This window comes from Anas platyrhynchos, chromosome 2 (genome assembly GCF_047663525.1).
Source record: "Anas platyrhynchos isolate ZD024472 breed Pekin duck chromosome 2, IASCAAS_PekinDuck_T2T, whole genome shotgun sequence".
Lineage (NCBI taxonomy): Eukaryota > Metazoa > Chordata > Aves > Anseriformes > Anatidae > Anas > Anas platyrhynchos.
In genome coordinates this window covers 57234208-57252261 of record NC_092588.1, presented here as the reverse complement: position 1 = coordinate 57252261, position 18054 = coordinate 57234208, and the positions used below count along the sequence as shown (strand labels likewise).

Here is an 18054-nt window from a genome sequence, read left to right as displayed (position 1 = left end):
GAAAATAAATCTGAAATTTTCTTTTCAGTCTGATTTTTTGATAGAAAATAATTTAGTGACTGAAGCAAATTTTTCAAGTAATGTTTTACATTCACATTCTATTTTTCTTTCCTCTAGCTCTTGCTTCCTAGCCTTTGTGGTAAACAATTGAGTTGCAAATCTCTATCTTCTCCTTAGCTCTCACTTGGAGGGGACTTTGTGATTAAACTAGAAATTGTAATCCAAATGAGATCCTGTAGGAGAACACGAGATGTACAGACTACAGCTCTCTTGAAACACTGAAATAGTCTGATGTAAATTAAGAGCTTTTGGGTCAAGCAATTCCGATAATTTTTTATATTTTAATAAATATAAAATAAAAATTTTAAAAATTATTAAAAAAAGATTTTAATAAAACTTTTTTTAAAAAAATGTCATTAAATTATACATTTTTCCATTAATGATTAAGGGAAAAATAGTTGTTTTGTTGTCTTTCCTTAACACTTGCTCTATAGCAAGTTTATGTTGTCTTTGTGACTACATTTATTTGGATATTTGTTTTATTTTATTTTATTTTATTATTTTATTTTATTTTATTTTTCTCAGTGGCTTCAATTTGCTATGTATTATTTCAAAGATTAACCACTAGGAAAAAAAAAAGAAATTGACCTATGCCATAGCAAATATGCAGCCTACCCTGTACCCTAACTAATCTCATTTTTGTAGCCAGTTTTCTATAGGTTTGGGGCTTTTTATTTATTTATTTTCCCACAAGATTAAGCATTCACTATTGCAGAGAGAATGTCATGGTATGTGTCTGCAGGGGTAATGGCAGTAAGGAACTGAGATACACATTTTTTTCATCTTGCTACAATGAGTTCACAATCCAAATCAGAGCACATCTGAAAAAAATACATATTACTTCAAAAATATTGAAGAGAAAGATCTGTCTTATTATCTGAGTATGGATGAATGAAGCATAGAGTTGATATATTTAGTTACCAAAGGGAGGAAAACAGATGATGTCTAGACTTTTAGTATGTAGGTGATAAAAATGTTGCCTGTATAGAGAGACACATGCATCCTGTCATGAAGATTTCAGTGAGAATTTATTTCCACATAAATGTTATCCAATATACTTAGCAACTCAAAAATATTAGACTAATTTAATTTCTCTAAAATGTAAACTTTTTTTTCTTTTGTTTTCTCTCTCTCTCTCTCTTTTTTTTTTTTTTTTAAATCTGCGAGTACTTGATGTTGTTCTGGTGGAGAGATTTTTGGCAACTGTGATGCAACAGATCAATAGTATATCAATCTCATTGCGGTGTAAACACTAATTGAAAGAGCAAATGTGTTTGCTGCAAATACTGCTTACAAGTAAGCCTGGAAGTCAGACAAAGAGTTGACAGCTGACATATTACGTAACACTTAAATATGTAAGATTACAAAATACTTGATAATTCAAGAAATTTTCACTGGAAAATAATAATTACTTATTAGAAAGGTTGTTATCACAAAGGCAAAAACGTTCTGCTCTATAAAGACATAGTAAAATCAGCAATGTGGATGACTATGGGTTTGGTACAAGCTCATTTCCTATTAAATTATTATTTCAGATGTATCCTACTTTTTTTTTGCAGAATAGTTACAAAAACTATGTATTCGAAAGAAGCCAAACTAAAGAACTTAATGAGACTTTTATGTAAATCTGTTTCTGACTGCAACAGCAAAAGGGTCTGAAACATATTATCATACATGATGTTGGAAGAACTGAGTATGCACAGGGCTTTTGTAGACTATCAGACAATAAGGAATAAATTTGATTCTGTAGTGAGCCTTATTTTTTATCTTCTAAATTGCTGTTCTAAGTAGATGGAAGTACAAATTGATCCTTCTGTTATTTTCATTTTGGAAAGCATAAAAAGTTAGGGACAGAAGGGGATAGGAGAAATGAGGAAGCAAGCTGTTACCACTCTATATATCCAGTATATGCTATATAGTACACATCATCCTAATAAAAATACTATTCTAATTCAGATTAGGTATACCTCCCCATGCCATAGCACATCATTCAAAAATGCAATTACACAGCATATGTGGGACAATCAGGGCATCAGGCCCAGTCAACATGAGTTCATGAAAAGCAAGTCCTGCCTGACCAACCTCATCTCCTTTATGACTGGGTGACCCACCTGGTGGATGAGGGAAAGGCAGTTGATGTAGTCTACTTAGACTTCTGCAAGGCCTTTGACATGGTCTCCCTCAGTATTCTCCTGGAGAAGCTGGCAGCCCATGGCTTGGACAGGTACACTCTTTCCTGGGTTACAAACTGGCTGGATGGCTGTGCCCAGAGAGTGGTGGTGAATGGAGTGGAATCCAGTGGGTGACTGGTCCCCAGTGGTGTTCCCCACGGGTCGATGTTGGGGCCCATTCTGTTTAATATCTTTAACATCTTTAATGATGATTTGAATGAGGGAGTTGAGTGCATCCTCAGGAAGTATGCAGATTACACCAAGCTGTTTGGTGCGGTTGACACACTGGAGGGAAGTGATGCCATCCAGAGGGATTTTGACAGGTTTGAGAGGTGGACCTGTAGGAACCTCATGAAGTTCAATAACGTGCAAGGTCGTGCATCTGGGACGGGGAAATCCCAAGCACAAATACAGACTGGGCAGAGAATGGATTGACAGCAGCCCTGATGAGAAAGACCTGAGAGTGCTGGCTGACGAGAAGCTCAACATGAGCCAGTAATGTGCACTTGCAGCCCTGAAAGCCAACTGCATCAAAAGAAGCACAGCCAGCAGGTTGGGGGAGGTGATTCTCCCTCTCTACTTTGCTCTTGTGAGACCTCACCTGGAGTTCAGATCTGGGGCCCCCAGCACAAGATGGACATAAACGTATTTGAACGAGTGCAGAGGAGAGTCACGATGATCAAAAGGCTGGAGTACCTCTCCTATGAAGACAGGCCGAAGGAGTTGGGGTTGTTCAGCCTGGAGAAGAGAAGGACTGGAACTGATTTTCAAGTAACTGAAGGGGGCCTACAAGAAAGCCAGAGAGGGACTCCATCAGGGAGTGCAGTGACAGCTCAAGAAGTAATGGTTTTAAACTAAAAAAAAGGTTTATTTAAATTAGATATTTGGAAGAAATTCTTTACTGAAATGGTGGTGAGGCATTGGGACAAGTTGCCCACGGAAGCTATGGATGTTCCATCCTTGGAAGTGTTCAAGGCCTGGTTGGATGAGGTTTTGAGCAACTAGTCTAGTGGGAAGTGACTGTGCCCATGGCAGGGGAGTTAGCATTAGATGAGTTTTTAAGGTCCCTTCCAACCCAAACCATTCTATGGTTCTATGATATATCTGTCTTGATTTTATGGCCTTCACTTTCTCCTTTAATCTTCTTGCAATGGTCATGTATGTTTTAGAAACTAAAATATTGTACATTTTAACATTCTCAGTTTATGAAATTACTTACTGTGCTTCAATATTTTGAAGGTAGCATACAATTCCAGAGTGGAAGAGAGAAAGATAAAAAGCTTTAATGAAAGAGAATTTGTTCAAATGAGTCTAAGTACAGAATACAAAAATAAAGAATATTTTTTCATAGTGCATTGCAGCAGATATTGATGAGGAATCTCAAGCTTTGGGAACCCAAGCACTCAGTTGATATAGACCAGTATTTGACCAAGATCTCCAAATTGCATTGTAGAAAACTTTTCAGCAGACGTAGCTACAGCATACAGCATTGAGTGAAGAACAGTAATGGACTTTTTTGGTTTGGTATGGTTTGTTTTTTTCCTTCCTCCTGTTTTGTTTTTTTTTTTTTTTTTGAATGAATGAATGAACATGTGAATTGTTTTTTTAACTTGGATATTGTTTGAAATAATCAAGTCAGTGTAAGCAACTGTGTGTACTCTTCAGATGCAGCCCTATTTCCCAAGTTGGAATATTGGATCTCTTACCCAGCACAGAAGTTGTAATTGAGATCCAGAAACAATACTGCTTGAGTGGCAGTCTTAGCTCAGGCTTAAATGTGCCAGTTTATACTATTACACTAACTGTCACTATCTAGTGCTCTCTAGCTCTGTTGTTACCAGTTCTGGAAAAAAAAATAATAAATCAGTATACAGAAATTCTGCAGTCATGCATTTCATTTCATGGTGTTAATGTTTCTACATTCAAGGAACTAAATGTTGGGAACCTGAAGTAACTGTTCTTTCTGTTACTGTTCAGGCAGCATGCTTGCTATTGTAGAAGTCTTCAGCAATATCTGTTGCCGTGAGCTACAGTCCAAGTCCATTCTTAAGGAGGATTGGCCTTTTAGACAAAATTCAATAACCATGACATTACAACTCCAACTTCAGGCACTTACACAACACAATCCCTAAATTAAAGTTGCAGTACAATTGAGAAAAACAGGAAAAATCAAAAAATATAGTCTAATATTCATCTGGGCACTATTTAAAATTGTGCTTACAAATCTGCAAATGATTATTGACAAGAATGAATCTTTATTGTGTAAGTGAAATCTTACTTCTGTTACATTTGTGCCACTGAAGTCACTGCAATGAAGTTATGTGAGTGCAAATTAGTGAAAATATTAACACCTGCTTCTCTGAGCACATATTTACATGTGCAAAGATTAGTGGCCACACATGAATTAAATATACTTTCTGAACAAATGAACAATATAATCTGTGCTGGATTCAAACAAAAATGCAAGAAGAAGAAGAAGCCTATACATAAACCTCAGCTTCTAAAAAGCCAAAGAATACAAACTGGTATAAGTAAATTGTATTAAAGCACACAGTTTTCACTGTCGAAAACATAAGGGAAAAAGGAAAGGATTAAAAAATATATTTTGATTACAAATTTCATAAGCTAAGCACACTTAGCAAAATGTTTGTATTTTCTGTCATGGTGAGTAACAGTTAATCACATTTTGCTATGTTTAATGTGAGCTTTTCATAGTCATCTCCCAATAATATGTCTTTGTGACTAAAAGGATATAATTTTCACACATGAGACAAAAAAAAATATTGTATTTTTACTCTCAAACATAAAGGTATATAACTGCAACTGCTAAGGTGCCACTCTGATTACACTTCAGCAAGAAAAAGCAATGACACTAAAGTGACCTTCTGCCATTTGACATAAAGCTGACAAGTTCAGGATCGCATTATTTTCTTCTAGGGAATTATGTTTCCTCATTTAACATTGTGATCCTTTTGTACTTCAGCAGTATTTCTTTCAAAATGATGTTGTTGTAATATCAAATAATTTTCCTTTATGTTTTTCTTCCCATGTCGGTACATATTTTTATTTGCAAAATTGCAGCTTTTTCTCAGAACTAGGAATTTGTCATTAGTAGAGTGGTCTATTAATTTCTATGTGTTTTTTTTTTTTATACAGACTGTGTCAGTCCTCTTCCTCTGTAATTTATATCCACAGTGCTAAAGTGCCAGTAATGCAGTACAGTTGAAGCTTCTGCAGAATTCATGCTATAAAGATGATAAGAGCCCCCAAAGGTATATTTTCTTCTGTACAGGGAACACAAATTGCTTGGCATCTGGTCTTCATGTTGTCTTCTCCTTTCTTCAGACTGACTGACGTAGATACATATTAACAGTAGAAACGATCAGCTGATGAGTCAACAGTTTAATGCTCATTCATTTTCTTCCTAAGGCTATTGATAGAAAAAAATCACTGAATAATGGAATACAGAGATACTGCATTTAACTACTCAGAAGATGTCTTCAGAAGACATACTCAGAAGATCCAGTTTCAGCCAGTCTTCATTGTTTTGCCAGTGCCAATGTTGGTCGTGCCTTTGTAAAAGCATAAGGAGAAGAGAGGAGTGGGGAAAACGTAGAGAGAACCATCCCTGCAGACCCCAAGGTCAGTGCAGGAGGAGGGAAGGAGGTACTGCAGGCATACATCAGAAGTTCCCTTGCAACCTGTGGAGAGGCCCCTGGTAGAGCTGGATGTGGACTGAGTGAGGATTCAGCATGTGGAGGGTCCCCACTGAATCCTCATTCAGGGACTCCAGGCCAGAGCTGCAACCTATGGAGAAGAGCAGGGGAGCAGGGGGTCTGGTGGAGCAGGGGGTCTAACAGAATCTGCTGCCTGTGGGGGACCCATCCTAGAACAGTTTGCTCCTGAAGCAAACTGTTACGGTTTGCTGTTATGGGTACGGACCCGTATTGGAGACATTCTTGCAGAACTGAAGTCCTTGGGATCCACATAGGATCAATTTGGGAAGGACTACTTCTTGTGGGAGGGACTGGACCCCATGCTAGAGCAGGGGAAGAAAGTGAGGAAGAGGGAACAGCATAGAAAAGCGTTATAGACTGACTGGAATCCCCATTCCCTGTGCCGTTTGGAGGGAGAAGGTAGAACAGGGTGGATGTGGAGGATGTTGGTTTTAATATGATTTTAGTTGTCACTGCTCTAGTCTGCTATAGGTAGTCTGTGTATGAGTAATAAATTACATTAATTTATCTTATGATCAGTTCGCATAGTCTGTGAGTGACTTTCCTGTCCTTATCTTAACCCATGAGCTTTTTTTCCATCTTTTCTTCCCCTGTTCTGTTGAGGAGGGGGAGTGAGAAAGTGTTGTGGTGGAGCTTAACTACCTACAGGTGTTAAACTGCCACAACTTTTCAGGAAAGGAAAACTTTGTCATGGAGAACAGGAACTGTGGGAAAATTTTCTACTTACATGTTTATAATGATGGAGAATAATTGAAGAGGCCTACAATGTAGCTCACAGATTGGAGCTAAAAGGCAATAGCATGCACAGCAGTCTCTGGTTTTTGTTTCCAGATCTCCTGAGAACAAGCTTAAGAATATAATGCCTGGGAACACTCTGAGAAACCTGCTTCTTCCAGGTAAGAATGCAGTAAGGTCCTGAGACCATGGAAATTCAAGCAACTTTTAATGAATCTTGTGAGTTGCTTTTACTGAATCTGTGTGTTGCTTATGTAGCCTTTTTGCAGTTAGCTTTATTTTTTTTTCTAATGTAAACAGGAGAGTGTAAGACTGTATACAAATGGCAGTATTAATATTGACAGTGCTAGGCTAATGGTTGGACTTGATGATCTTAGAGGTCTTTTCCAACCTAAATGATTCTATGATAAGATTCCATGAACAAAATTATGTCCTTAGGACATAAATAGCCCCAGCTGCTTTTAAAGGATGTAGTCTTTCCTCAGTAAAAATCCTCCATTACAAGTTTAGTCCTTGTTTTCATTATAGGAATGACATCACATTATAAATGTAAGCCCAATTTTTACACTTACAGGGGTCCTTGGGTTGCAAAAATGGAAAAATATATCTTAAGAAACAGGCTTTATGTTTTGGCATTCTGCAGTTTGGTCACATCTGTTAAAGGCGATTAGCATATGAATTGCATATGAATTTTATTATTAGCATTAGCATATGAATTTTATTATTGTTGCTATTCTGCCTAGTAACACAACTATTTGACTTAAAATTAGACAGTTTTCTAAATTATAATGAACCTCTAGTTGTCTTTACTTGCCTATTATTCATTCTGTCTGAAACAGATCCAGGTTATTCAACTGAGAAACATTTTGAAAGTCACCCCTTGAGGAAAATGTTGTTCTTATCATACTGGTAGCAAATATTCCATTCCTAGCTGTTATAAAACTCACTTGGTACTTTTGGTAAATATAAGGGATTAAGGATAAAATACTATAGATAAGAACACAGATATTTTCCACTCTTAAAGTAGTTTAACTGAGTGTTTTTTTTTCTCTATTTCTGTATACAGAAATGGCACAAACTTATCTAACATTCTCCAGGCCTCCTAAGTTCCAACTGATTGCTTTTAATAATATTTATTCATCCAAAAATATGCCTATATGCTGTTTTACTACAACAGACTCCTGTTGTCAGCCTTCAGAGAATTATTTTTTTAAGAAGGTTCATGCATAAGACATAATTTTACTTCTATATAAATGTTTGTACTTACATGTACGCATTTCCATAAATACAAATATAATTTAAAATATTGGGTTTTGATTAGCCTAATGGCTGCCGAAATAATAATCATGTAATAAAATTTTTACCTTGGTATTTGACTTTTCATCCTTTTCACTCTGTGAAGTCACTTACAAACTTACAGACTCCCAACCACACAGCTAATGCAAGGAATTAATGAAAGGTATCATAGCAGAGTGGCCACTTTACGGCATAAAGATAATGGAAAATAAGGGCCACAATTTGGCACTAGAGAGGAAATACGTAAATATATGTCAGTAAAGTTATTATACAGATTGACTACAGAGCCCTTTTTTGCAGTAAAGTCATAGCAATTTTTTGGAAAGGATATATATGTTATTCATCAATGCTTACCACCACATAGAAAGATTTAGCTTTTGCCTGTGTAAATAAAAAAAAAAAAAAGTTTCCATAGCAATTTCACATGAACTGATCTATTTTTAACTATATTTAGCACAAATAAAATGTATTGAAAGTTCAATATATTGAAAATGAATGTTTTTATGTTTGTCATAACAATGTTTAAGAACCTGAGACTTATGAGTAGCTCTAAACATATAAGTCAACAAGAAAAGTAATTTAAAGTAAAAAAAGAAAAAAAAAAAAGAACATTTTTTCTTATGATGTCAACTTTATTATAGTCTCATTATCTGTAAATGTGCAGGTATTTTGAAGTGTTCCTCTGAAGCTTAAGCAATGTGTTTATATTTCATGTACAGAAATATTTCCCCATTAAAGTGCTCTTGTATTAATAATACACAGGTAAACTAACTCATTAAGGCTTGTACTATCATAAGATCAATATCATTTAGATGCATTGGTTGATACAACTTCATACTCTAAAGAACTTTGTCTGGCAGGTACCAATTGATTATTTCCATACTTTTACACAACAGTAGGCTAAAAGTGAACACACTTCTATAAGTTAATAAATAAAAGGAACAAAAGCATTGGTTAGATGTTGTTTGATATCTTTACTAAATAAATTGATAGCACACTTACTGCATAAAAAATGCTAAATTTGTCTTCCTCTCATTGCTTTAAAATAAGAATGCCACAATTTGGTGGTTATTATAATGTTAACGTAATGCTCCTGAAGACCTTGTATATTTGAAAGTAATGAGCTGTTCAAAGTGTCTACTTAGTTTCCTTATGAAAGGACATAAAACATAATCGCATCATTTGCATTGTAGAAGAAATGTGTGTTAAAATTAAATTCTTCAGTCAGCACATTGGGCTTTACACGAAGGTATGAACATAGATTCCTGCATGAGTAATCATTCTCTTCTTACCAAAAGTAACTTACTGTTACTTAAAATCATGAATCTTAAAGGGGAAATATATATATAAATTTTGCTTGTTGTCATAGAATGACAAGAACAACAAATTCAAAGTTTCAGCAATATTTATAATAAATATTCAGTTAAATTTTCCCAGTCTTCTAGTAATCATGGTGAAATAAGCCAAAGCGTATAAATGTGTGTCTAAATGTGTGTCTAGTGTGTTTAAAATCAGAAAGGTTAAAAAAATAATAATAATAAAAAAAAAGTAAAAATGATGTGCATTCAGAAAACTTAAATAACCTAATACAGCTCATTGTGGCAATATTTAAAATACTACATTTACATTACTTATAAGGGGTTTTATTTCTTTAAATATTTCTTATTATAATAATGTATTAATATTATATATATGTACTAGATACAGATTTTATTTAATTTTAGTTGTTTTTTAAACATATAATTAAAAAAAAACTTTATTTTTAGCTAGGTGGTAATCTGTTCATACTTCAAGTTTTCATTTTCTCATAGTCTCACTATTTTGTACTGAGAATTCTCTTGGCAGGACATATTTTTCTGAGGGAAAAAATCATTATTCTCAGTAGCAATATTTTACCTATTTCTGCAGCACAGTATGCAATATATGTACTCACAGTGTAAAGCAAACAACAACAACAACAACAACAAAAAACACATACAAAACCCAAATATGAAAATACTTGTAAAAACTTTAACATATGAAACAAAAAATACATTTACATATACATTTAACATATGAAACTTTCTTAACATTTGAAGCCAATTTTTGACTTAAAATATCATACTATAAACACACACTTCTAGTAATACTAGTATTTGAAATTAAGGGCAAATAAACAAGATACTCAAAGCTTCACTGGAAAAATTGCTTTGCACATTCACAGTCTCTCACCTTGCAGTCACACATTACCTGGTGCCCATTGCAGTAAAAAGAAATTGCTGTGAATTGTTACGCTTATGCATAAACACTTTCCATTTATTACTGGTAGTACTGTAAAATAGACTGTGGCCCCCCAGATCTTCACAGCAGTCAGTTTCACACTGCTTATTATGGGAAAGTTTGTTTCTATTCATATGGGGGGGGGAGGGGGGGAAAGGTCTGACACCCAATCAAGGTGCTTCGTATGTACTATATCTAACACTTTCTCACTCCAGAAGAAATTCTCCATAAGTGTTAAAAAACAAGATAGCCCTAAAACAGTAACACTTAAAATAGTGTCATCACTTTAAGCTTTAAGTTGTAAACTTAAGACCTAGCTTTGACTATGTTACATGTGGCTATCCATTAATTTCAGAAAATAGAAGAAATCTTATTCAAAAGTTAAATGAAACAAACAATTTTCAGTTTCAAAAGCACTAGAATTGCTATGGACTATATATGGACAACAGATTCCATAAGTAGAATATTTTAAATGTGAAATATACTATAAGTGTTCTAAACATGAAAAACAAGATAAAAATAAAATAATAATTTCCTAATTTTAAAAATTTGTTGTTGTTGTTTTGTAAAGTTGTTGGAAGTATGACTACATAATAGTTGCATTTAAACAGAAAAGCCAATAGTGGATGTGGCTGTAAAGATCGGTAAGAATTGAAATGGTACAAGTCAGACTGATAGTCAGTACTTGTGATACATTAGCTTCTTAAGGTATAGGTATAGTCAATTTAACTATATAGAAGTGAAAAATGTGCTCTGTATTTGCAACTCTATAGGCCAAATTCCGAACTGATATGTTCAAAATGCGCTTCTAGCTGCTTCTGTATGGAAATTAGCCAATGAATATTTAGTGGGAGACTCTGCTGTTTCTAAAATTCAGAAAATTAAAATTTGCAATATCAAATCTGAGTACTCCAGCAGCGTAGGAGAGACAGCAAGAGGAACTAGGAGGTAGGTGTAAGAAAGTATTTTTTTTATTTTTCTTAGAATGAGTGTTTGTAGAAATGCAAGGATTAATACATGTAGCTGTAAGGTATGAACATTTCCAGGATACACATTCTGAACATGTTTTACATGAAGGCTTTGAGTTAAGGTACCATTGAACTGCCCTACCATAAGTATTTTTAGTTCCATCATAGAATATCTGAGTGGTGCAGCTTTCTACAAGGGCATTGCTGAATTGTGTGTGTCCCATTTGTGCTACTCTATGAGTTGCTTATGCAGCCTTTTTGAAGTTAGCTTTAGTTTTTACTAATGTAAACAGTATTATAAGCAGATGTTATAATGTCTTTATTCATTTTGGGGGGAGATTGTATACAAATAGCAGTATTAATATTGACAGTGCTAGGTTAATGGTTGGACTTGATGATCTTAGAGGTCTTTTCCAACCTAAATGATTCTATGATAAGATTCCATGAACAAAATCATGTCCTTAAGACATAGATAGCCCCAGCTGCTTTTAAAGGATGTAGTCTTTCCTCTCTAAAAACCCTCCATTGTATTTTAACTTCATACCTATTAAATTGTGTTGATCTAAAAATAATCTTAGATTGACTTGGAGAATACTTAAGATGCCTTGGAGAACCTTAAGGTGCCTTAATCACTTTAATTTTAAGTTTATTGTGTTAAAAAAATATGAATCAAAAGCATCTTTCTTCCTTTTCTCAATTCTTATCACAACTTTTGGTGCTAATTGGATAATGTAAAAATACCAACACTAAATCCCTGTAATCAGGAAGATCTTTGCATTTGTGTTTTATCTCTGTGAAGCTTTAACATGAGCACAATAATGAATTCAGGTGATGAGTAACTCATAAACCAATAACAATGAGAAGCTGAGACAAGATAGGACTTCTTTTCTTCAGTGTTAGTACCTTCAGAGATTTCCTTAAGAAATAACAACAAACAGGCTTAAAACTTCAAGTAGACATAATTTTATGATTACCATTTTGTGCACAAGAGCAAAACAAATATACAGACAGGAATGAACCGGACGTTGTTGTAATAAAATGAAATTTAAAAAAAAAATATTGGCTAACAATAACATTTCTTCACACTTCCTTGGAATTCCTAACTGTTCAAAATACTAGAATGAAACCAGCATTGAAAGAATGAGGTACTTTTCCACTAGTCTTTGAATACAGTTAGTGTTCATCTGCTTCTGAGCTTCTCCATGCTCCATAGAGTTTTGTATTCTTTTGTTTGCAGATGAGGTAAATCTCAAAAGTTTAGTTTGTAATAGAGATGAAATCTCAAATCATTTTTCATCTAGATGGTATTGACATCCTGATGGCACTTGCTGATGAGACCTTTGACAATTTCTCATTCTTTGCTCAGCATTTGTGTCTTGTATTTTTTTTTGTTGTTTGATTGTTAAATAATTTCAAATTCCATACAGATTGTTACCAAAACTATCATGGTAAACATCATTTTATTTACTGCTGCTGTGGTAAGATGTGAAATAAGAAAAAAGCATTTCCAAAGAAAATTCTACTCTGGTATTCCATATCCTCTGTCTAGGTTTTAAATTAATCTATCAAGCTATTTCCTGCCAAGGATAAAGTCATCATTTAAGACTATCTGATTTAAATATTTAAGATCCTTACCAACTTTGAATGTAATAGACTTTTACTTCTTTGTTCTTGATTCTATGTAAAGCTATCCCCTGTCTTTCTCACATTTTATACCTATTGGTTATTTTTAATGGTTTCTCAATGCTTGGTAAGTAAATACTTAGTAAATGTATACGATTTTTAGTAAATGTATGTGATTTTATTTGTTATTTTCACAATTTTATATGGTGTGCCTACATCAGGTGCAGGTGCCTGAGTGCTGGCAGGTCTCCTCCTGGCAGAGGGTGGCCTCTGAGTAGAGGACGAGGCTGCCCCATGAAGAATACAATGAGTTCCAGCTGGTTCCAGCCAGTTCCAACCAGCTCCAAAAACTGCAATGCAGGGCCCAGCTGGGCCCAGCAGCCACCCCGTATGAGTCTTCCCATGAAACAATCCAATACATCATTAGAAATTCAAATTCATAACATTTTCAGCATCATTTCAGCTCAGTTCCCCCATCTGCATATCTGAGAGTCACGGCAAAAATAACAGTATTCAAAGAAAAAAGAACACAATACTTTTTATCAGAAAACCAACTTGTACCGCTTTATCTATTAGTAAAATCTGTCTAGTAAGTAACTTATTAATGTCTTTTACAAAATTATCCACAAAGCAAATTCAATTTGTGACAAAAAGGTGGATACACAAGGTTATGAGTCTGTCTTGCTTCAGACTTTTTATTGAAAGGCATGAAAATGGTAATGAATTACCACTCTGTTATTAGCTACTTCACTTCAAAATTATTAGAGAACATTATTTTCATTTTGATCACTGTTTATCATTCATCTTTTACATTGTGTTACTTGGGAAGGAAATGCTCTTCCAAGTGCTACAAGAAATCCTCTCCATGAACTATGCAATAAAAGAATACCTAACAATATAGTTTATTTCTTCCGCTACTAATAGGTAACAATTACAGAAAAAATAGAAAAGCAAAATGAATTTAAAATCCCTTCCTTGAGGCAGATTATTAGCAGTAGCTTTATCCCATCTATCTGTGTTCTCTATTGTCACCTATGATATTGTAGTTCAAGTACTTCTGTAAATCCCCTCTATAGTCTCTGTGTTTATACCTTCAGGCTACAAAGTGATTGGCTGAGTGCCTGGAGAGTGATGCCAAACCTGAAATATCTGCTAGGACTGCTAACTGCAACACGCTTGTTCCCACTTCTGGAGGAATGCTTAAATGTTGCCAAGAGGCAGTGGTTTTTTTTTTGTTTGTTTGTTTTTTGTTTTTGTTTTTTGTCTTTTAATTTTTTTATTTCTTTCTGAGGACAAGTACAGTTCTTAGATTTTTGCAAACCTATGTTATAAAAAAATAACTAAAAATTGTTAGGTATCTGGGTCCTAACTATTGCTTATTTGGATGAATAACTGAAAAGGAAACAAAAATATTTTGATAAATTGTTAGTGATTCAGTCAGATGGAAAAGAACATGTTTTGAGGCAAATTTACCATAGTCACTAATTTATTTTCTCTGTATCTTCTAAATGTAAAACCTTTGCCTATATTACTTATTAATACGGAAAAGACTTTAAAAACAAAGATTGCCTCTACATTAATGTAATAACTGTCAGTCAAAAGCATGTACAGCCACTTTTTTGGAACAGCTTGCTACAAGTGGACGTGAAACTATTCTTGTCCTAACACATTATCAGTAGGCCAAATGCAGCTTAAAACACTCCAAAAATAGCTCTAGATTTCAGCATTGAAGTAATTCTCTTGTTCTCACACAAAGGTTGGCTTCTTCTGCTTAAGTACCCTCCTTTTTATCTCATTTATTTTATTTTTTATTTTTATGGTCATTCATTTATTTTGTTGTGTCACATTTGAGCTGAGAAGATGTTATCTTTGAGAAAAAGGCTGTTCTGTCTTTTAAAATATTCTCACACAAATTCTCTAATGCTCTGTCTTCTAAGTCTTCTTTCTTTCCTTACTGTCCTTAAGCTTTCAGGAAAGCAATTAAATCAAGAAGAAGCTTATGCCTCATTTTTAAGGCCTATCAGTGAATCATGTCCATCATGTGAAGCAGCAGATGTTCATCTCAGTTCTGGCTACTACCTCTCTGCAGGTTTGTTGGTCAGAAAACAGAGACTGTAGCTCCTCTCTGAATCCCATGAAACTCAGCTTCATAATTTAGTAGCGAATCATTAATAGTCTCTCCTGACTGTATGTGAATTTTATTGTTGGATTTAAAGAATGGTGTGTAAGTATGGAGTGGCATCTTTTTGTAGACAAGAACTGGCAGTAATTTAAAAAGCTTCTTACTGATACCCTGGCCTGACCACAGATCCAAAAAGAAGGACAGTTTCAAAGGCCTCATTCAAATTATGGAAATAATACTGTCTCTTAAAAAGAGGCATTCATAGTCTTTTTTTCTACACTTTTTTTTTTTTTCCTTTTTCTTTTTTTTTGCTCTAAACGCATTTATGGAATTTGTGGATTATTTTTCTGTCAAAAGTTGTAATCAAATAGATACAACATGCACAGTTCACTACAAATACAAAAATTCTGGCAAAATTATCAGCAGATGTATATAGCTTCAGAACTGGAAACAGTAGCGAATTCTGTCTGGCAATATCTGCACTAATTATAATTACAATTTGTAGCATTTTATATATATTTATATATTTATTTATTTATTTATGAAACACCACTTGGATCTATATGAGCTTCTAGATACTTTATTTCAAATCTAGTTATTTCCATATTCTGTCCCTCACATAGCCACAGATATGACTAATTGGGCTATTCTGAGCGCTCTGATATTAACCAGGCCCAGGGTATGTATTGAGAAAAATATCATAATATCAAATGCCTCTCAACAAATTTTACCAAATATTTCAGACAGAAAGGAATCATTTGCCTGCAAGTAATTTTTTGAATTGTTGGCAAAATTCATAGGCCCCAGAAGTATTCTGACATGTATAAGGGGTAATGATCTAGGAAAATTGAAAAGTGCGATACTGATTAGGCAAATAATAAATATCTCTCAACTCTGCATGAGTCATTACAAAAAGGTTTGATAATGTACTCAAAGCATTATCGAGTGAAAGACTTCTAGCAATGGACATTTAGAAGGACAAAAACATAGGAACAAACAGAGCTCGTAATTTTATAAAAGTAGTGATAAGTTTTACACTGAAGCAGTAATAATGGAAATAAATCTGTCATCTTGTAATCTCAATGACGTGGATAACTCTTTCATTGAAGGAACATGTCAATGTACAATTACGTTAATTTTGAAGAGTTACAAAGATTAAAATGAAAACTGACTTTCCACTTTGACAGTAACCTCATGGGGGTCAACATTTTTCCACATCCCTCTGTAGCTCAGATGCTATGTAGTTATTTGCAAAATAAGATTAAAAAATCTCATGTGAATACTTGACTACTTTATACAGCAATACCTTTACCATCCATTCTTCTTAATGCGATGAATTTCCCAGTTGTAGACAGTACTCCAGCAATTTATTTATTTATTTATTTTTCCCAGGAATCAGAATAAAGGAACACTAAAGAATAGGATAGGGTAGGACAGGAAGTATAACTTACAATCAGTAAGATCATCTTAAAATGAAGAGGAAAATATCCTGTAAATTAGGGAAAAAATGTTTAAAGAAAAGTGATAGAAAGTCTAAATAATCAATGAACAATTTTCAGGATGATATAATTATAGTCAGTATAAGCTTCTAAAAGTATTAGGCGTATTAACTTTATTACTGTAAGTAGCTTTTGTCTTCTAGCCTCAAGTGTACATTACCTAACCAACAATGTGGGAAAAATGCTGTTTCTTCTGGAAGTCATGGCTCTGTGAGTCATTGTCAGTGATGTTTTATTGTAAAATATTGAGAGAAAATTACATTGCTGTGTCAGAAATACTTATTTAGGGTGTATTTCCAGAGAGGTGTTCTATTATGGCAGATGACAGCTTAAAAGAAAAGTAGGGATGCAGAATCCAGGCATTCCCACAACTCATTATCCTGCAAATACATGGATTACCACAGTGCAAAAGAAGCAACTGTATTCAAGAACAGTCAACAAATCTCTGCGTGAATAGTTACAGTGAGAGGCTTGAAATGTGGAAAGTTGAAAGCGACTTTTGTGCTGCTCAAAGACTCATTCAGGCATGTAGAGGATGAAGTTTCATCTCTCCAGTTTAATAAACTGGTTGATTTTTAATTAAGCAATAAGGTATGGTAAGACATAAACAGTAACTACATTAATTCATAGTTATTGTGCTGTTGCTAGCCATGAGGCTGAAGGATGTCACCATCAATGCAACTTCGCATAAATTACCACCACTGAGTGTTCATTTTGGAGTGTCTTATGGCCACTGTAAAAATGTTATTATATTGAAAATATTTATATTGTTAATTAAAGGTGTGCAAAAATACAGTTTTCTTTTAAACCATGCTCAGTTTATTCTATTTTTAAAAGCCTACACATTTATTTAGCAGGGGAGGAATTCACCTCTCCCTGCAGAAAGCACATTTAGAATGAATAAAAGTGGCAGTAGGAGAAAGGAATAATAACTGCTCTTTTCCATTCTGCTATTTCAGCATCTTCAGTTTCTTTCTGAAAGGTTTGAACACAGAATTATCACAACCATAGAATACAGAAGGGAATGATTGTAAAAGAATTTAGATAAATGTTGGAAGTTGAAAATTCTTAGTTCTGAAAAGGGCATCAGAGCCTTCTTTCTGTTTTGCAGGAATGCAGAGCAAGTCCCTTGCAGCACAGCAGGATAAGTCCCTTGGCTTCAGAGGGCTGCTTAGTATTCAAGTATTCTGTCTTAATTACTAACTAGAATATAATGAAGTCTGCAGGGTATTTACCTGTTCCCTATCTCCTCACCTTTTCAGATTTCAGGTGTGCTGTGTAGTGGATTGTGGGCATGCTCAAACTCCCACCGACTCCACTCTGAGTTAATTCTCAGCCAGCTTTGGTCCAACTGTGCTGTAGTTCTGTCACCACAATGTGAGACTCTTTATCCTGTTCATGAAGCATCAACATTATGAAAAATGAAAATCAACATCTAACAACATAGAATAAAGCATATTGTTCTTAGTGTTCCTTCAATAACCCCCCTATAATTTAATTTAAAATACAGGTATGCTTTACTGAAAATAGAAATTCAATGTAGGTTAATGATACAGAATGACAGACAAAAGTGTACTAACAAAA

General features: G+C 34.4%; 1 long non-coding RNA gene across 2 annotated transcripts in view; it reads left to right on the top strand.

Annotated features, from left to right (window-relative positions):
- The window catches only part of LOC140001715 (uncharacterized), a 36250-nt gene that overhangs the window by 5055 nt on the left and 13141 nt on the right, over window positions 1-18054 (top strand). The window contains exons 2-3 of one of the 2 annotated variants that reach the window (XR_011807210.1): window positions 6800-6864; window positions 7770-8595. This is a non-coding gene — a long non-coding RNA (uncharacterized lncRNA). Of the gene's footprint in view, window positions 1-6799; window positions 6865-7769; window positions 8596-18054 lie in introns of those variants that run through there. The other variant, XR_011807209.1, reaches the window with a different exon arrangement.